The sequence below is a fragment of the Watersipora subatra genome, chromosome 6, assembly GCF_963576615.1.
Source record: "Watersipora subatra chromosome 6, tzWatSuba1.1, whole genome shotgun sequence".
In the NCBI taxonomy this organism is placed as follows: domain Eukaryota; kingdom Metazoa; phylum Bryozoa; class Gymnolaemata; order Cheilostomatida; family Watersiporidae; genus Watersipora; species Watersipora subatra.
In genome coordinates, this window is record NC_088713.1 from 12,724,306 (window position 1) to 12,746,361 (window position 22,056).

The 22,056-nt window shown below is 34.3% G+C and overlaps 1 protein-coding gene and 1 long non-coding RNA gene across 3 annotated transcripts in view; one reads left to right on the plus strand and one right to left on the minus strand.

Annotated features, from left to right (window-relative positions):
- The window catches only part of LOC137398582 (putative adenylate cyclase regulatory protein), a 132,450-nt gene that overhangs the window by 60,409 nt on the left and 49,985 nt on the right, over window positions 1–22,056 (minus strand). The gene's annotated exons all lie outside the window — the stretch shown is intronic.
- On the plus strand, window positions 850–18,098 carry LOC137398583 (uncharacterized). Its single transcript, XR_010978970.1, has 6 exons — window positions 850–989; window positions 2,402–2,458; window positions 4,213–4,269; window positions 6,303–6,435; window positions 12,259–12,372; window positions 17,964–18,098. It is a non-coding gene; the product is annotated as an uncharacterized lncRNA (long non-coding RNA).

Here is a 22,056-nt window from a genome sequence, read left to right on the forward strand (position 1 = left end):
ACTTACTCCAATGCTTTTAGTAAAAGGCTTTCAATAAATTTTAAAGATCTTGTATTTACTCAGATATTATATATATTAAACTGAAAAAGAAAAGATTTAACAAAAGTTTTTACTGCTGCCTAATGTAGCAGTGTTTTTAAACTACTGTCATTGACAATCAGTTAGCCATGATGGATTAAGCATGCCGATAGCTTGTGAACTGTATACTGTTTTAAAGCATTGCAGAAAGCCCTGCAGTCTTAAAATAAATTTCATAGACATACCAGATAGGTGAGCCTTCCAGAAAGCATTTAAAAAGCATTAAAAGGCACCTATATGCTTCAAATGAATTTTTTTCTAAAGCATTTTATGCACTATGCAAATATTGTTTTTTAAATTTGTGCTCAAATTCATCCCCGCTTTCATCATTGCCTTTTGAACTAATGATTTGGCAAGTCTCTTGCAGTTATTGTTTTAAAAATATAATGATATATTGTATATATATATATATATATATTATTGTGCACGTGGTAGCGTATAAATTAAAACCATCAAAAATTTACAAATCCTGTAGTGAAGTTTATCTTATTTTGAAATTATCAGTGTGGCACTCCTTTGTCTGCGCATGCTAAGGTGAGGCCGGGTTCAGACCTGGGGACAGCTGCGTAATCTCGACTCATTATGTATCCAACAGCAGGAAAGCAAACAAATTGTGTAGCTGCGTATGGGCATCAAATTAATTTAATTGCGCAAATGACGACATTTCTTTCTGTAGGACATAATAGTCGCGCACTCTGAGCTTGTAGTCCATGAGCAATCGCTTGCATAACAGGTACTCTGTCACACGTGTCTTAGATGCCATATTGGTTCGAACCAGGCCTAAGTAAGGCTGTAAATCTAACCCATTCCATCTCGTTACAGTCAGGCTTTTAGCTTTAGTTTCTGATTTAGACGAACAAGGATAGGCTAAAACTCTATTTAAGAAATAGGACAGATAGTGGAGGTAGCAGGTATGTGTGCTTATGCTTTAGCTCTGGCTTACCATGTACTTTGGAGATTACATTGAACTAAAGAATTTATGGTTGTCACTCATCCAAAGTAACAAAAAATTAGGACTTTTATTAGAAGCCTGAATGATTGTAGCCTAACATTTATTTCATATTCATGTTTTTAACGCAGTCATTCTGACTTTATATATGTGTTAGTCATATAAAACAACTGAAAAGCAGAAAATCAAAGAAGAGAAAGGATGTTATGATTGCTTAGATATAAAGTTGTAGGGAGCAAAAAATATGCAGGTACAAAAACCCACCTGACCGCGCAGGCCAAGACAACATATGTAGTTTTAAAAGCTGAAGATAACTGTAGAAATGTCAAGTGATTTGTAAGAATTGAGAGTCGCTATCCTTGGTAATGTTTCCGTAGATATGGATTACAGAAAAATGTTGTCTTGCTAACTGGTTGCTAGATGCATGCTTTACATTAAAGCTTCAAGGTCGCGAATGATAAGTTTTTCAACTTTTTAAAGATTTCAAGGGATTCAAAAATGTACAGCAACTGTTTCAATAATATGGTTTACAGAAGGATGTTTAAGAACTGAATAGTGAAATGGTATATAATTTATATTGTAATATTCATACAAAAATTATTTCCGTACCATATGCTTATCAAAGCTTCCATTGCAAGGCAAAAGTTAGCAGTAGTTCATTTTTCAGTATAGAAATTTAGGACGAAAAATGGATGTAAAATGAGCAACATTGTATAATGCTAGAACTACATGTAGCATCAGCTTTGCTAACAAGGCTTTGTGAAGGATATTAGATACGCATGACATGAGAAAAATCTTTTACCATGGATGTTTATATTATTGAATGATATTATTAATATTCCCAGTTGCAGATATTACTTAAGAGAAAATGACTATTTTGCCATAAGCTTAGCTTTTGAACATTTTTTTGATTGGCTAATCAACCATGATACAGATACATGCAAAATAATTAAGCTCTCTGTATACACATTAATATGCTAGTTAGCAACAAATTTGTGTGTAGCATTAGCAAAATCAATGGCTAAAATTTGCTTTATAGTTTTCCAGTGTGCTGCAGGACACTTTTTGTCTCTTGTGAGCTTTAGCTTTCAGAGCCAGACATTACCCAGTTCAAGAACTGAAGGTCATAATCCAGTAGCTAGCATTATTTAAACATCCATTTGTGTATAGCTGAGTGTATGGCATTATGTAATAGCATGGCTGGTGATTGTTTAGTTCAGAGAAATGGCTAATCCCATCAGCCACTGTTAACACCTCGCTGGCACTTGTTTACATGCGTTACTCGTGTGTCTTTGTCTAACTTGTGATGTACTGTCTAACTTATCTTGGTCAACATGAATGCATGGTCACCATCAATTGTCTTTTTTTCTGTAGATTCTGCAATCGTGTTTCGTAATGATGCTATGATGCCTGACTTGCTTTTGGTTGCAGGTATGTACTGACAAGATAAAACAGTGTGACTCTTTTTTCAATTTTATTTTCAGGGTTTAATTATATGGTCTATAATTTTGATAACAACTGTGACTTAGTCTTTAGCTGAACGCCCTCTTTTCTTGTTATTTTGTTACTGTTACTCATGCCAACAAGAAATTTAAAAATCATATTGTTTTAACTAATTATAATAGGAAAGGGTGGAGTACTATTTAAGATAGCGTTTTTCTGTAGACCCACATTACAAAAATCATAATTAGCAATCAATATAGCTCTGGTCATGACATTAAAATTAACATTTTTGTGGTTTAGTGTCATGCTTAGCCTCTGAAGATTGATTTCAATGTTTTCCAATGTTTCTAACTTGAAAGTTTTGAACTCTTGAGATTACACCATACTGACCCTCTTATAAAGCTTAACCCTGTCTATAACAAATATGATTTCATCTAGTTCTTAATAGCCTAGCCGACTAACCTTACCCACACTGTGTAGTACTGTCCTGATTGTATTGTGGCTGATTTTTGTTAGTACAAATTAGGGTTTGGCACTAGCAGTGAAACTCACTGAAAATTCATGGGGTTATCTTCTCTCAAATCTTGTAATTAGAAAGTTTGAGTATTTTTATCTTGTTGGCTAGAATTTAGACTGCTGCGTGTGAGATTTGGCGCTTGAATTATTTGAACAGAATGGATTAATGCTGGGTTTACTGGGACTGAAAGATGTGTGATATTCAACAACCAGGCTTGGTACGAACTAATGCAACTATGGAAATAATTATAATTGCATTTCAATATCATGATGACTAAGCTGGTGTCTTGTAATAATTTAGGTTGTACACATAAAACACCATAGATATAGCATGTTTCAGTCAGCTCTACTAGTACAATTGAATATGACATGGAGTCGTGTAGTGTTTTTATAATTTTAGTCTCCATTCTTCTTATTTGATATTCCGACGCTTGTCGCCAATGTTTTTGTAGTTCTACCTGCAAAATGATAAAAAGTTATTTTCACCTGTAAAATTACAATTTAAGTATATATATTGAACAATACTAAAATTGTTCTATGTACTCAAAGAAAAGATAGAGATAAGGTTTGAGTGATCAAAAAAGATATATGTGTATGCAGGGACAAGAACACTCCAGATGACCTAATCGCTAACCAAGAAAACCTCTGTAGTCATAAAAGCCGAAGAAACTGTAGAAATGTCAAGCGATTGGCAGTAGTCGAGAGTTGCTATAATTCATAATGCTTTGGTAGATATGAATTACTAAATAATTTTTCAGCAAGCTTAGCTTTTGAACCATGATACAGATACATGCAAAATAATTAAGCTCTCTGTATACACATTAATATGCTAGTTAGCAACAAATTTGTGTGCAGCATTAGCAAAATCAATGACTAAATTTGCTTGATAGTTCTCCAATGTGCTGTGGGACACCTTTTGTATCTTGCAAGCTTTAGCTTTCAGAGCCAGACATTACCCAGTTCAAGAACTGAAGGTCATAATCCAGTAGCTAGCATTATTTAAACATCCATTTGTGTATAGCTGAGTGTATGGCATTATGTAATAGCATGGCTGGTGATTGTTTAGTTCAGAGAAATGGCTAATCCCATCAGCCACTGTCAACACCTCGCTGGCACTTGTTTACATGCGTTACTCGTGTGTCTTTGTCTAACTTGTGATGTACTGTCTAACTTATCTCGGTCAACATGAATGCATGCTCACCATCAATTGTCTTTTTTTTCTGTAGATTCTGCAATCGTGTTTCGTAATGATGCTATGATGCCTGACTTGCTTTTGGTTGCAGGTATGTACTGACAAGATAAAACAGTGCGACTCCTTTTTCAATTTTATTTTCAGGGTTTAATTATATGGTTAATAATTTTGATAACAACTGTGTCTTAGTCTTTAGCTGAACGCCCTCTTTTCTTGTTATTTTGTTACTGTTACTCATGCCAACAAGAAATTTAAAAATCATATTGTTTTAACTAATTATAATAGGAAAGGGTGGAGTACTATTTAAGATAGCTTTTTCTGTAGGCCCACATAACAAAAATCATAATTAGCAATCAATATAGCTCTGGTCATGACATTACAATGAACATTTTTGTGGTTTAGTGTCTTGCTTAGCCTCTGAAGATTGATTTCAATGTTTTCCAATGTTTCTAACTTGAAATTTTTGAACTCTTGAGATTACACCATACTGACCCTCTTATAAAGCTAAACCCTGTCTATAACAAATATGATTTCATCTAGTTCTTAATAGCCTAGCCGACTAACCTTACCCACACTGTGTATTACTGTTCTCATGGTATTTTGGTTGACTTTTGTTAGTAAAAAGTAGTATTATACTCACTGGAAATTCGGGAATTATATTCTCTCAAATCTTGATATTTAAAAGTTTGAGTATTTTTATCTTGTTGGCTAGAATTTTGACTGCTGAGTTTGAGATTTGGCACAAGAACTCTTTGAGCAGAATGTATAAGTGCTGGGTTTACTCCACTTGAAATATGTGCAATATTCAGCAACTATGCTTGCTATGGACTAATGCAACTCGGGAAATAATTATAGTTGTATTTAAATATCACACTGACTATGCTGGTGTCATGTATTAGGTTAGGTTTTACAAAAAAAAACACCGGAGATGTAGCATGTTTCAGTCAGTTCAACTTGTTCAATTAAAATGACGTAGAATGGTGTAGTGTTTTTATAATTTTAGTCTCCAATCTTCTGATTTGAGATTATCACGCTTGTTGTCAATGTTTTTGTAGTTGTACCTGCGAAACAAAAGAAAATTATTTTTCATTCGTTTTTACAATTTAGGTATAAGGAACAATACTAACCAAAACAGTAAATAATGCAGTATCTCATCAATGTTAGCCCTCTGAACCCTCACAGCTGGTATTACGGAATTGCGTAGGCTGTGGCAGAAACCTTAATGGCGGAATACAGGCTTCCATATGGTTCTGTTTACAAAATATGTTTTTAAGCAACAGCAAAAACTAATAAAATTAATTCTTGCGCAGGATGTTAGATTCTAAATTTCACTTCCATTTTTAACATTTTTCACTTATCTTTATCTACTTATTTCATTATAATAACACATTTTATTAGAATGATATCGCGAAGCAATCAATATGACTCATTCGTTGGTAGGTCATAAATGACTGTGATACAAATGTGGAATTTTATGATAACAAATATAAATTTCCAGTATATTTTGAGTCATGAAAAGATGATGAGCGTGCTATGGATGAATATTATCTGTAAAGGTTTAATGAGTGTTTAAAATCGTGCGAACTTTTATAGTTTTAGCCCGAATAATGGTGACATACTGTTTTTTTCTGTTTGATGACATCTGCTGTAAGTTGTCCGACTTTTTGTACTGCTGTTTCACCAAATATCATTGCATTGTTAGCACGTTTAGATATATTTGGTAAAAAATTAATAACTTCGGATTGCTGGACATATTGTCTAGGTTTACTGACACGCATTGATTAGATCGAGCAAGGATCAACGGGTTAAAACTCGGTTTCGTATCATGGATATTTACAAGTTTGTATTTATATTTAACAACTATGATATTATCTTACATGTATTTACATAGCATTGTCTAATTTATTTGAAAATTAAAGCTTTAACTAGCAAATGTGGTTGCTGTCTAATGACACAGGCTTGGGTAATATTTCATACCAAGGGTTAGTACAAAGCCATTTGCATAGCTATTCATCCATAACATCTCGTGTATTGCTTTTCATTTGACCAGCACTTTATGTATTTCTATATCAAGTTCATTGACATACAAACCGGTGGTGACTCACGGTTCTTTCATCTATATAGGCCTGGGCGGTCATCAAGGTCCTCTTCCTTGCATTGTCTTCCGGAAGATTTTGGCGATGAGTAGATCATAAATGTCAGTTGAACGCTTCTTCCCTGTCATTAGACACGTACCCAACCTAATTTTGAACAGCTGGTAAGTCATCATTGACTACTTGACTTGATGGGCTTTGTACTTAATGACCTCCCATATACTCTCAACACATTAGTCATAACTTATAATAAACTTTCATGGGTAGCAAAATCGTAAATGATACAGAATTTGAAGCGAACACGAGTCAATACCCAAACCGGCTATAGGAAATCAATTGATTCTTCAGAAGATTGTGTCAGTCTACCCCAAACCTTCAAAATAAATATATTGTTATATATATATATATAACAATAACCAACAAATAGATTTAAGAATTCAAGCAATTTATGTTTACACAAATTCTGTACCGTTCACTATCTCACTACCCACTTTCGCCTTAAAATTCTAGAAAATTAGAGATGCGAGCTTGCAAGGTGGTTTTTGATGTATCACTAAATGCCCAAAGATGCGAAAGGCCAGTTACGGAAACTACATCACTTGGTTTTCCCGTCAGGTCTGCTTCAGATTTGTTTTAAAAAGTTTGGCCGGAAATGAGAGTATAAGCAAATCGAGAAGTTTCCAGCCAGGAAGAGATGATTTAAAAATTAAAATGAAGAAAAAATAGAATTAGCTCTAATATAAGATCAGAACATTTTTTTCAAGAATTTTTTATTAAGCTGAATTCAGTTATATTAAATTTATACTTTAAGTTTTTTTATGCGATGCCACAAAAGTGTAGCGTACCAAGCGTGTTGCATCAGGTCTCTCTCTCACAATCATTAGTGCTATGATTCTCTGAAAGGTAAGAACTCCATACGGTATGCTACTGTATGGACTGCTGCATACTGCCACTACTCAAAATTATGTTGTGCATAATACTGCTACATTTTAATGCAGACCATAACCTTTACATAGGTATTTGTAGCCTTGGGGGCATGGGTATAGAGCATGAATAGATAAAATCATGTATTTTTTCATTGTAATATCTCTTATTGGTAGTTGTTTAGATGATGGCAACACAATAATTTATCTTTAGTTAATTTATATAAAAAACATTTTTGAGATAGGACTTTAAGAAAATTAACTTGCGAGCTTTTGTCCCAGAATGCATTTTGCTCTCATATCAGACATGACTGTACAGTAGGCGCTGCTAAAATGAGATGATCAGTTCTAGGAACGTTTACATGATAAGGGTTTTTCATTATAAGAATGTTAACATACATGTAAATTGTCTAAACCATTTCAGGACCTTTCCAAACTCACTCATGTGAGAATCCGACTTACATTCTTTTGAATGTATTGGCGGTGCCTTAACTGTATTATTGGTTTTCATTGACAACTTTTCATGATCAACCTCATTGGTTTAATAGACCATGATTGTGGTAATTTGACAATAATTTGATGGTGAGCGCATAGTTTGACGCGGCAGCGACTTACAACAATTGACTAAGAAAAAATAGTTTCACTATAAAAAAGCGATAGTACCTTTTCGTCATCTATTCGTTCTTAAGAGCTCAAGATTGCAACTCCAACTCGTGACATTCAGATGCACCGACCAATAGCCTTAAAGTATTTATCAACAATTTCACTGCTATATGTACCTATTTTCTGTTCCGTTGTCACTTCAGACAAATTATCACAAGAGTCAGAATGTTATGGAAATTGTATGTATTATATGTATAATGCTTTATGTACAGTGTTGGGAAAAAATCTTTGTCTGCCTGTTTAAATAAGTGTAGCACTGCAATAAATTCATCATAATTTGGAAATATTTTGCACTGCATACATAAAACCCTGTATCAAAACAATCCTAATGAGCTGAAAAATAGAAATAACTAGATTTTAAAATTGCCAAATATCTTCTATTGTATCAACCGCTGCCTACTAATTCACACTGCATACCAGAAAATATGTCATCGCAAATTTCGTTATTATCTCTTCTTTAATTATTTTCTAAATTGAAAATAACGGTCTTGTACTGTTATGGGCCCAAAAAAAAGCCATTGGTGTTGTTTTGCATTTTAATATTTTATCTGGTAGCCTTTGCAGACTATAACCATTCTGCAGCCTTAGGCATGCTGTGAACAAGCCTCACGAGCGCTAGAGTGTTCATAATCTGAAACCAGCAATCATGTTGGACAGCTGGTTTTTTCAAACGCCTTGATCATGGTAGATCTTTGGTGGTTTGATGCTGCATTCATTTCTTTACCACTTAATTTTCTTTAGATTGAAATACTCTAAGCTTCTTCGCTATTTTTCTATTGCTCAGATTGCCCATCGTATGCAGGCAAATGATGAGGTCGTTGACACATTTCTTATCCATGGTTGATGTTGACGCTGGTATGAATTCTGGGATCTCTAGCTGTTCCTCTTTTAACAAGCAAAACTGTAAACCTTTGCTGCACATGCTGTCCAACATGATCTCTATTGTTGTGATAATATTCCACTTGAAAATTAATAATGTCATATTGCGTTTGAAAATGAGTTAATAAGCACTGATTCACATTGATTGGCCTAAAAATGATTATTGATCCCTGATTAACCGTAATTTTATTACTGATGGTGTCAACAAGATCTAATGTTAATTTACTTTTAAATGATGCATGGTTTGTCAGGGTTCAATCCCTCTACATGACTACTACAACAAATTTACCTAAAATGGGCAGTGAGGTTTGAGGTGGACAAATACTTTCTGACACCGCTGTATGTCGCTTTCTTTTCTCGCAGGTGTGGCGAGACAGACTAACACTCAAATCAAACTTTAGAACTCGCCCGATGATACACTTTAAGTTATATGGAGATTTTTACGCGGTACGAAGCAAAAACTTCACAAAATTGCCCGACTTTTTCTAGAATTTATGCTATAGGAGGTATACGTTATAGGAGCATCTACTTTACTCTAAAAAACCATGTGAGTTTGTGAGGTACAAATATCATGTTTAAAGTGTGCAATAGCTCCCATGTAGGATACTTTTGCTCCCTCATCACTAATTGAACTTGAAAGTTTATTGTGTATTATCTAATTTTTATCACTTTTAGCCTTGCTTGTCCTCTAGCGCAAAGCCGACCTATTGCTTCTAGATGTGACTCTGGCACTTAATGGTATAAAAGTGCAAGCTGAGTTATTAGTAAAGATTTTGACAGAACTGTTCATGAAGTGAGTGGGAGAGTGCTTTAATTTCAATGCTGTAGTTTATCCCATTTTCTTTCCACTTAAAGAATAGAGAAAACATAATATTATTATGCTTTATTATTCATCTTGAGGTGTTGACTGATGTTCTAAAAAAAGAATTAAGGAGATTGACCAACCAGAAGCTGAGATATAGCCAGCCAAACACAGGTCTACCAAAAACAAAAGTGTTTTGGTAATCATCAATATATGACGTATGAAATCGACTTGTGTGAAACCAACTAATGCGCTCTCCTATAACAAACACGGCGTTTTAATTGGTTTAATCCCTGGAAGTATAGAACAATCAAATTGGGCCTAACAATCATCGCTCCTAGAATTCCGAACCAGTCCCTCTGACGTGTAGATTAGTTTTAGCATAAAATAATTACACGCATCTATTATTTCGCAACATTTCGCTATCTTGCTAGTTCAGCTCAGTTTTGTTGTTCTCCTACTTAGCTTCCATATCCAGACTCATCTTTAGCGTTGTTCAGATTTTTTAACTATAGCTATAGCTAATAAATATAATCAATCATCAATCTCGGTTATCATTTGGAATTTTCTACAAATTATATTAGTTACATCATTTATTCTATACGCAGTTATATTATTATTTTGTATAATATGCATTATGAATATTATATAAATCATAAAAAATAATCATAGATAAGATAATAGATCAATAGAAAAATCAAAGCAAAAGTTATCGTTTTCTTTTCTTATAGCAAGAGCAGCACGGTCAAGTTAGTCTTTTTAAGATTATGGCTGTAGTGAACTTCCAGTCTGTTAATAGTGACGATAATCATAAAAATCAACTGAATGCTGCAGTAGATACACAGTAGAAAAATGATGAAGGAACAAAAAGTCCCATTCCTATTTCTTATTCTAAACAAACTGCAATCGCGGATATCGCATATAGACTATACACGTGCCGTTCGTTGAACAGATGATCTTCGGAGCATATCCGTGGAGATCGAGTTAAAATTTGAAGCTCAATAGTAAAAATCTGCTCTTCTGCTTTAAAAAATCATGGCGAGGGGTTGTGGGCAAATGCCTTTACCACACAATGTTTGGATGATTTTTCTGAGAAACCAGAGCTAGTATGTAAATTATTTACTATCGCGAGAAGCGTTTCACATCTCGTAGCCAAAACAATCCTTATACATAACGGCGGTAAGGGTGCGCAACTCCGGCTCATGACCATTAAGTCGATTTTATACGTCACAGTTTTCGGGATTTTCGAAGGGTTTTCCTCTGATTCTTTATTAGGTAGACCTGTGTTTGGCTGTCTATATCTCAGCTTCTAGGGGGTCAATCTCCTTGATTCCTTTTTTAGAACATCAGTCAACACCTCAAGATAACTAATAAAGCATAATAATATTATGCTTTCTCTATTCTTTAACATGGAATGTTTGATTAGTACGATATTTTAGGCAGTTTGAGGCCGCTTTTTTTTGGGACAATGTTTAATTATGACTGCTGATGTACTGGCGGTTAAGACATTTAAAAAGCTGATAATGGTGTTTTTATAAAACCCCGACAACAAATTCAGAGTAATTTTTTGCTTTGTAGCATATTTGACTCAATAGAACAAGTGTTATCGCTGAAGCATTCTCTTAAGGTGAAAACAAATTAGGCGATATTTAGAGCGATATTGCGTTAGAGCTAATCTGCGTTAAAATTCACTCAGCGTTAAAATTCACTCAGCGTGTTCATGCAGAGCGATAAAGCTAGAATTTCTCTACACAACTTTATTGCTAACGAGATGCATTTCGATTGGTTAGTTCTTACCAGAATGTAATTTTACGGCGGGTAATTATTTCTTACCGATATTCAACAACGTACATCAGCTCCAATTTTCTATTTTGTTACGAAACATCTTCAGAACGAACACTCAAATGTTCATGAATTTAATAATAGCACTCCCAGTTCTGTCCATCATAACAAAATTAAAAAAAATCCGAGTTGAAAACCAACATCCGGAGTCAATCGTTGCGCCGGTTGACCATTTTGAGAATGGTAAATATTTAATATATTAAATATGAAAAACCACTACAAAATAAAATATGTATAAAAAATTGTAAAAAAAATACAGCTAAAAATACAAGAATCGTTTTTCTTTTGTCTTCTTGTAGTGTAGGCAGTGTACACTATCTGAAAGGGAGATAGGTTTAATAACAAATGTGGAGGTTGTTTATGTTGTAGCCTAGACGACGACATTTTGACTGGCCTAAATTTATCAACAACTCCAAAAAAACTATGATACGGATTTTTATTGGCAGTTTGTGAGCGTGCCCATTATATCATTTGCTAGTAAATCGCTCAAGTGTGTTTATGCACGCACCAGCGATATCTTCGCCCTCATGACGCTTGCAATAAAATCGCCTAGTGTGTTTGGACCTTAAAAGCTCCTTGCTATATTTTCACAAAAGGCGAATATACCTAAACCTATGCATATACTGATAAGGTAACTTACCTCCTCAAATAGAGTTGGCGTTCATTAAAAAGTTGGCGCTCGATTTTCAAAGCAATCTCCTGATGTGGTCCCAAATAGCGGTGCCAATCAAATCAAGGTGCATTCAAATATAGGTTTAACGGTAGCTCACTTTCAACATTTTTTCCAATACCAAATTGAAGGTGGTCAGAGACTCTGTGCATAAAGTCCTCATCAACTTATTTTTTTATACAATGTTAAAATCTTTGTTCTTTTGTAGAAGTTGTTTAATCTGGAGAACGAAGATGAGCTCACCACGCAGAACTATTGTTCTTTAATCATGTTCTCACAGAACTAATCATATTGGCCTACAAGTGTTTTGAAAAACTGAAGGGTAAGTTGATGTGTCCTCTACTTTTTGTAGTCCTAATCTTCTGATAATTAAATTGGGCTTTGATGACTAAAGTGAGCTCTGGAGACTGCAGTCATTTCATTGGGTAGTTGGCTACACTAAAATACTATAGCACTGACAATCCGCAAAAACAGTAAAACTATAGTTATGAAGCAAAATAACCATGTACGGAAAGGCATGTACAATTGATATTTAAATTGTACAAATACAATATCAAAGTATTAAAATATTAACCATTTTTTAAAGATTAAATGTATTTCTTAATGAGTGTAGCCTGGGTTTTCCGAATGGAAAAAGTCTAAAACACAATCAGATTTTGGTCTAGTCCATTAACTGAGTGCGTACAACAGGCTGCGCAGTGCAGCTCAGCACAATGTACGCTTATAACCAAGAGCAACGCGCTAAAAAATCTTTGTACAAAACATTTCTTATTAGTGAGTAGGCAATTAGTTAGCCGGTCATATGTGTACCTAATAGGAAAAAACCAATCGCCATCCTGCATCTAACTAATAGAAAACATGTTAACAGCCAACAGCGACCAAAGTTTTTTAAGAATCATTATTTTTGTTTTTACAGTTTATTATTGCAATAAACAGCTGTGTTAGACCTTTACAGCTACCAAGGTTTTGGAAATGGGCAATAAATAAACCTTTGGAAAATGGACTACTGATTGCTACCTATTGTATCAGCAAAAGAGGATGAGAACCTGACCAAGCTCATACTGCAACACACTTTTTAGATTTTTTGTCGATAACATTTGGCGTAAAACCTTCTGCTGATTAATGTGTATGTTAAAAAACTCTGATAGGCGGTGTGGTTCATAAATAAGGTCATCTTAATCTGAGGGCACCTTTTATTGGTGAAAATTAGGTCTTTAATAAGAGCCATCACATGTAGGACAAATTAATGTACCAATGTCTGTTCTATTCTAATAAAAAGTGTATTACGTTATTCAATAGAAAAATGATATGGTAATGATGCTACCACTACCAGGCACAATAACCTTTTGGCTTTTACTTTGAAACAATTTTTATTTACCCTTCATGGCCACAATGTTTGCGCTTTAATTCTGGAATTGTCTGTTTGTGTAATAATGTTCTATCTACCAATCTTCCATACAAATAAACGTGTCCTCAAGAACCATGGCCATCATTTTTAGCTGTTTTTTTTATGAAATCTAGAGGCATTTGAAACGTTCTCTCTTCCAACAGCGTCAATAATTTTTTAACCTTGTCTTAGCATTTTACAACATATTGAAGGGTAAAGTAACAATTTGTTCAAAACTTCATGAACTTGTAGTATGGCTCTTACTCTGTTTTTTTTTTACACTAAGCCTGCTTATAAAAATGCTGATGAAATGCAGTTGCATTTAAGTTCTGCATAAATTGTCTAAATTGTTTTTTATCACGGCTTCATTAACAAATTAAAGACTTGGTAAATTTTGATCTTGCAGCCATTTTTCCTAATTGTGCACGCAGTATGATGCTCAATTACAACAAGGCATGAAGTAAATGTAATACGAAGCAGTTTTCGCACTGATTTCTTATGTCTTAATTTTATGTTGAAGCTGTTTCAGTGTGAATTCTTAAACTACCAATAGTACAGCTCGTTTGGCAATGTGTTTCTGTATGGCCAAGTGCTGCATGATGCGGCTTTAGCAAGCTTTTGTACAAATTGTTTCTGATTACTGATTAATTAGTAAATTATCTTATTACATCTATACCTGATTGAAAAAAGCTATTATTTGCATATGTTGAGCAAATAAGAATGCGTTTACAACCTGAGCATAGTTTTGCTTTGCAAAAACTTGTTTTATGAAATCTTCTTACTGATGACCAGTAATTTCAGAAGCAATATAGCCATAAATGGTTACTAACTTCAGATCTATAGACTGAGCAACTTTATCGAGCAATAGTACTAATGAGAGTAATTATGTTCATCAGATTAATTAACATGTAAACTAATAATATTCATAACCAGCTAAAATCTGTTTAGATTTTTAAATTCAGCATAGTTTTTTGGATCCAAGTACAGAAATCTAGATAAATATCACAATATCTTGATATTGGTTGCTATGTCGTTTTGAAATGTAAACAAAACTTTACATTGGTTTTCGTTTCTAAAACTTTAATACCAGTTTTCTTGGATCTATGTTTTTGCACTAATGGTAAACGTGCTTCAGTTTTTTGACCATATAATCTGCTTTAATTAGGCTAGAATCAAAATTTTGTTTGCTAAATCTTGTAATCCCGACTTACCATGAATTCTTTGATCATGACACATATTAATAGTTAATGCACTGTTTGGAACTTATAGTGCTATTGTAGAACTACAATAAAAAATATGTCATCGCTAACAAAAATTAACTACCAGTTTTGATTTTGTATAGGTGTCTTGTTTTCTATTACAGATTTTAATGTGTTTGCAGGACAAAATGAAGCAACTGCAAGAAGTTTATTATATAATTTATTTCAAATTATGTTCTTATGATAGAACTTTCCGTAACAAACTTTTATTTGGCTAATACTTGTATCCATTTTTGACTAAAATAAGTCGAACCAATTTGTTTCACTCCTACTACCTGCCCTAAATTAGTGCAAATGGTCATCAGAAATGTGCTTTCTTTGCGCTGCTAAAATGGCCCATTAAATGTATAGTCAAGTGGGGTAAGTGCACCATTGGGGAAAGTGCACCAGCTGTTAATATTTTATCAGCCAATCCCTGCATAGCTGTCTATGAGTTGCAGGACTATTACCCATGATCCTCCACAGGAAGCTATAGTCCCTGCATTCTGGATTTCAAATTTTTTGTGAAGTGAGCAACAAAAACGTAAATGCGCTATTTAAGTAGTTGGCTTTAAATTTAGAGCTGTTCACTGATAATTTTATAACTTTCATTTTAGTGGATATTTGTTTTGGCTAACTATTGAGTGCAACTGGTGTCTGTCCATAGAATACTTTTTTTCTTGTTTTAATCCAAACAAATAATTTTGTATTATTTTAAATGGGGTGGTGCACTTGCCCCTGATAATTTTAGAGACAGGGGCAAGTGCACCTATGTAGTACACATTAACATTAACCTATGTGCACCTTAATATATAACAAGGGCAGGGCAAGTGCACCACCCAGCAAACATGTAGTTCTCCATCAAAAGAGACGGTTCAATCTCATTTTAAGTTCTCCAATCTCTATAGTCTTTGTTGGTATACTTTTGAGTTAGTCTATGTCAAATTTGTGGTTCACTTGAGTAAAACTGGTCACTTGAATTGCAATGGTATAGAATTGCTAATTTTTAAATTTTTAATGTTCAATACGATCAACATTTCAGTGGTGCGGTACAAGCTCAAAAAACTTTTTTTTTCATCTCTATTGAATTTTATATAATTTCAATATCAGCAATTTGGTGCATTTGCCTCTGTTTATCAACCAATGCATAACAATGGCAAAGAAGGCTAGGTGGTGCGCTTACCCCTGTATATGGGGTAAATGCACCACCTAGACACACATTTTTTAGCGCTTCATATAAAGCAATGATATTTAATTAACAGTCTTTTTGTGCTGATATTCTTGCTCAGAACATTCTGGAGTTTCACAATGACCAATATTATACTCAAATGTTTAGTTAAAGCAAAGCAGTAAGACTGCGAAATTGAATTACCCTTTTTCGATGGTGTACTTACCCCACTTGACCCTACTTTAATTTGATGAAAACTCAAATATTGGTTAATTATTGGCCTTTCCAAAATACCGTAAAATACTCATCTAATTTGCATGTACGACTTAGCTGCCCAAGTTGTCAATGCATGGTACTGGAGCTTGTTATCATTTTGCTTGTTGAAGGTTGACTTGCAACAAAATTTCATTACGGTTATTTGGTATCAAAAGATTCACCATGGCTTACTCTGCTGTGTTGTGGGTGCAAAATATGGAGAACTGTGATTACAAGCTCTTAAAAGTTAAAAAAGAAACAGGTAATCTCCGCGATCCCGAAACCGCCGTAGATTGGAATCAATTCATTTCTCTGACATAGTAAAATGATTTGGTTATTGTTTTGACACGTGATCCTCTCACATGAATTGTAAGTTCCGTAAAAGGCTCAATATAAAACTTCTTGTAGCACTAGTTTATGACATAAACTTTGGGTTTCGCCAAAGAGCTCTTACCAAATATAGATGCTCGCTAGTTTACAATTTTGTTTTGGGTTGATCTAATCGTCTAGTCGCAATCTGATCATGTGACCCATGCTTCGTGCCAAACAGCGCGCATAATTTTCGCAGCATTTTTTTACTATCACAGGTGACCAACAGGTTTGTCATGCTTATCAGATGATGATATGCATTCCTTCGAGCTAAGGTTAAAAATTAAACCATTTTTAACGGTAGGTTTTGAGATATCAGTGCTCAAAGTGACATCAATACAGTGATGAGGAAACAGATGCTTGAGGACAATAGACATCGTTTCATTGAATGCGTGAAGCGTAATTGTGAAAATATTTGAATGAATGAGGTTGCATGAAAGTGTAAACAGAAGCCATCTTGTCGAGCTACGTTCCATTTGACCCATTTTTGGAACGGGATTCTAATCTTCGGCAATTTCGTGATGGCGGCGATTAACTTTTCGCTTTTGAGCTTTTAAGAGCATGTTATCACATTTCTACATATATTGCACATGCAACACAACAGAGTAACACATATGAATCTTTTGATACCAAATAACTGTAGCGTGAATTTTGTTGCATGTCAACCTTTAAGCATTAGTAATCTTTTAGAAAAATGACAAGATTTTCTTTTGGAAACATACCTTTCAAGCAACAATGGTATGCGAGTGCCACTGTACGTAATTTTGATTAATATTCTTAAACTTCGTAATCATTCTTAGTATTGACTAAGTATTATTGCTTTTTAGTTAGTGTATTTTCTTATGTAATTATTATCTGTGAATGTTTAGCTGAAGCTTGTGCAGAGCTGTCATCAACAACAATTTAGTTGAATGTCATTTACTAGTTTTTCCGTTTTACAAATTGGACCATTGGTGTATACAGCTCCTATTCACCCTTGCATGTTTATAGTTGTCATGTTCTTGCATTCTGGTTGCCTGTCCACTGACGATAGCACATGTACAGACTATATGTAAGCATAGTGTCTGGGATAGGAACTGAAACTCACAGTTAAAACCTATGGTGACCAGCTCTAAACTTTACTTTGCAATAATATCTAAAAGCCAAGTCCAGATCAGGGTCAGACTACTGACTATGAATTTTACGAATGAGTAATTGCTTTTGAAATACCACTTCAATATTTGAAGTCCTTTTTTTTAATAGGATATGAATAAGTTTTTACATTGCTTAACTCGCGTTCTTCTATTGCCTACAAATCACAATGGTGACAAATATCAAAGCTGGGATTGAGAGTCATAAGCTAAAATATCAGATGCACTTCTGCTTTCTCAGTTTTTTCTTTTTTTGCAGCAAGCAATGAGCTTTCAATTGATTAGCTATGAAAAGAGTTTAATTTAAATCGGAAAATCATTCATTCAAAAAATGTGATATTTTTATTTTGTTATTACTAATTGCAGGGTGTTGCTATAACATGTTCTGCACCGACTCTGGTGCTAGACAAGTTATCTAAAGAATTGGCGATTCAAGGTTACAAAAGCTTACATATTTGGGGAGGTTTCTGGTCAGAGGAGAGCGGACAAAGGAACTTAGTGAAGGTAAATTAGGGTGTCAAAACACCAAAATATTGAGTGACATAGAATGAACCTTGGTGAAAAACAATATTTTTTTAGATGTATTTTACAAATATTGAGATGAAAGATTTTGTGCTAGTCCGAAAATTTCAATAATATGTATTTGGACGATGTATCTAATAGTATGCAACAAGCTATAGCTTTTTTTTAACTCTGAATGACACTCGTATTGCTTAACTTGCATTTTTGTACCATTTACAATCTCTGTTTGTGAGAAATGTACCTTTTGTTCCAAATCCTGTTCGGCCTGTCATAGCTGTTTTCTGCAGTAACCATTCAATTTTCGGGATAAACGGGGACCAGGGTCTTTTGTGGACAGTGAAAACCCACAAAATAAAAAGTAATGTTTTTAAGTTTATACATAAATAAGCCAAACTTTAAGGCCAAAACACTTGCATTGTTTCATAAGCATAATTTATTTGTTTCCTATGTGAAAAGTAAACTTAAGTTCCTTTCATTGACTTTTAGGTCATATTCTAACTTAAATCCAAGTATTTTAACTCAAATTATGAATTTTTTGTAGTATGGGCATAGGTCAGATTTTTATCTGGTTGGAATAGCTGTACAGCAAATTTTGCTATAATGTACATGTAGGCCTATACCTATTATAACGCAAATTCCTCTCAATGTAAAGAATTTATGTAAAGCTTTTGTTTGACCAACATAAGTAATGCCATATAGGGTAAAGTGTCAAGTTGGTGAAAGTTCCCAAAATTATTAACAAAATTTTCATAGTTGTCCTTAAAAATATCGCTAACATTCTTGCCAAACTTGAGCAATGATAAGCTGCATAGGGTTCGCTATTATAGATACCAATACATTGTTAAACTAGTTTGTCATTAGAGATTGTCATTTTTGTCAAAAATATGTAAAATGATTCGCCTCGCAAAAAATCAGAAATATTTGAAGGGGATCTATCAGTGAAAGCTTTGGAGTGTTAATACAGACGGTTTCCTACTTACGAACATTCGAGTTACAAACAACGGTACATACGAACAGGTCTGCGCGTATATTCATCGATTATACCGACGGTATTACCGACTTATTAGCGGCAGAAAGAGGCGCTACATAGAAGCATCACCCAGCATCCACCTTCCTCTGCCCAGTTCGTTGCAGTGCATAAGTGCGTGAACGTATCTCTAGTGCGCAAAGAACTTTTTTTATTTTTCCTGTATGTATTGTAAAGGAGTTTGCCGACCTTTACTTGGCACGATCTAGACTAATAAATAAAAAGAAGAGAGTGTGTGTAGTCCCATTCAGCTTTTTTATTAGCGAAGGTAATTTCACTATTCGAGGAGCGTACATCTATCTGCTCTGCTCAAATAAATGAGAGCGCTCCATTATATTTAGTAATATCAACTGTTCCGTCCTAACGGCAAACGGTGAGAACACCGGCTAACAAGGTGAATAAATAGGACCGCTAGCGAGTTGGTATGACAACAATAAAAGTGACGATAAATGATAGTGTTATACCATGATATCAGATATAACAATAGCATAACGAATGAAACAATGATACAATAAAAAAGGACAACACATACGATCAATAAGAAATGCTGTGTCATGGCCCGGCGTCCACCACAGTATTCTCTCCATTTTATTAAAAGGTTTTTTTCAGTACAAACCAATTTACAGGTTACTTATACAAGCCTTAAACATACTAATATAAACCTGCAATATACTTATATACATGTAGGCCTTAAGCATAAGTTATAATACAAAATATAGCACTGAAGCAACTTACGAACAAATTCACTGTACAAACAATTGTTCGGAACGTAACTCGTTCGTAGGTTGGGGACCGTCTGTATACCAAGCTGAATGTCATGATATCTAGTCTCATCAAAATCTATCTTGCTCCCAAGCTCTTCCCGACGATGGATAAATGATAAGTCATACAGACACTGATTTTACTTTGTTAGCTAGCCGCAACAAGTAGCAGTCTGTCTCTTGTGGCTTTTATTCACCTCACCTTCTGTTTGATCTCCAAATTCATGTTTACTACCTTCAAAACTGAATGTTTTTTAATTGTCAAATCAGTTGATATGAGCATCAGAGTTAAATTTTTTGCTGAGCTAGAATTTATTTTGGTCATCTCAAATAGTCTACGAAGATGAACTGTTATAAACGAGCGCATTTGCACAGACATGCTAATGGCAAAGAGTAGCTTTATCATATAAGCAGAGACTAAATGGTGTAAACAAAAGCTGAAACTCTGTTTTAATAGAAACTTCTAAACTATTTAAAGAATTTCAATAATGTCTATATAATTAATGATTAATGTATAATCCTAAATATTTAGGATTTGTTTGGAGTGCACGAGAGGACAACTCTGCTTTGCAGAGTAACCTGGCAGTAACCCTATGCTTAATTTGTACACGTATGCATTGCAGTGAAAGGCATGATCATACACATAAACCTTACAGTGTTAAAGGCCAACTGAATGAAAAGGGACTTTTATACAATTCATAGTCAATCTGTGCATGGAAAAAATTGACCGTGTAGACAGTTAGGAATTTTACTCAGCTTAAGAAGTTTTGAATCAACTTGGCTTGTACCAACAAATACCCTGGCAGTGTAGAGTGCTGTAAAAGATTATCAGTTGCAATAATTATGCATTCAAATATTGCAAATTATTACAAGGTTAATTAGCATAGTTTTTGTAGTGTCACTCTAGCAAGGTAAATGTTGCAAGTTCAAATCCAGCGGGATGCAATATTTTTCCATTATCCAACGCTGGCTTTATATGGACAGACACGGTTCTCATCACAGTACAGGCTGAATGTGTAAAATGTTGTAGATTTTGGTGCATTTTGCTTAGAAATAAGAGGAATGGAAACTCTGTAATTATTAGTTTGTAAAATAAAGCTTTTCTTAACCCAACTATTCATTACATTTTATATTTAAAAGATACCATTCTTACCTAATAGTTTGACAAAAAAGCTTTAGCTTAAAAGAAAGCATTAATGATAATGTTTGTTGTTTTTTACTTTTATTGAGTTAACTTGTGTTAACAACATCGAAACAATAATTTTTTAAGGCTTACTAGGTTAATTTTTTTTTAGGCAAAACATCAACATAGTGAGAACTGCAATCTCTTTAGGGCAAACATAATTATGCAGAGTTTCAGTAGGAAAGCATCTTCTGTGTGACCTAAATTTAGTACAGCCACCAATATAGCTAGCTGCCAAAGCCTACTCTTCAAGTTTCTGGCCAATCTCCTAAGCGTTCTAAAACAACATGATGGAGCACACTTTTTAGTCAGTATTGTTTTAAAGCTGGTTTGATATCTTGGGAAAGTCTGTAAAATGAGTAGTGTTCAACATTCTCCTAATTTTTAACTATACTAACAGGTTAATAAATGGTTTCTTTGCAGGTAGAGCAGCATATTTACCAGTAGAGGCAAAGTGGTCTAGATTGCCTAACCTTCAAACAACAAGTTGATGTTCAATTTCCAAAAAGGCATCCAGTGACTGGAATGACATCCAACCTTAAAGTTCTTTCTGTAGCTGGGCGTGTCTACAGTCAGCAAAGTTCTCTTGCGAATTGCTTCTAAGATCTCTAGCTAAAATCATATTTTAAACGTTGTGCAGAGCCATTAGTTACAGCTACCACAACTTCACACATTATACTCGAGGTGCCAGGAGATGGTCACACAATTTGCAAGACAATTATAGAGCTCAGTGTTTTGAAGCTCTACAGCTTTATTTGACAGAAATAAAATATTTCACTTTTGTTGATCAATGTTTTATGGTATTCTTGTGAATGCTTTGATTTTTAATCTTTTGGTAATGTAACAGCTGTTTGGCCTGCTTTTGATAGGTTGCTCCATTTGCACTAAAGACTTTTAGATTTATACAAACTCATTGTGTTTTACTAATATTTTATTTGTCACCGTTGCACTCACTTGAGCAATTTG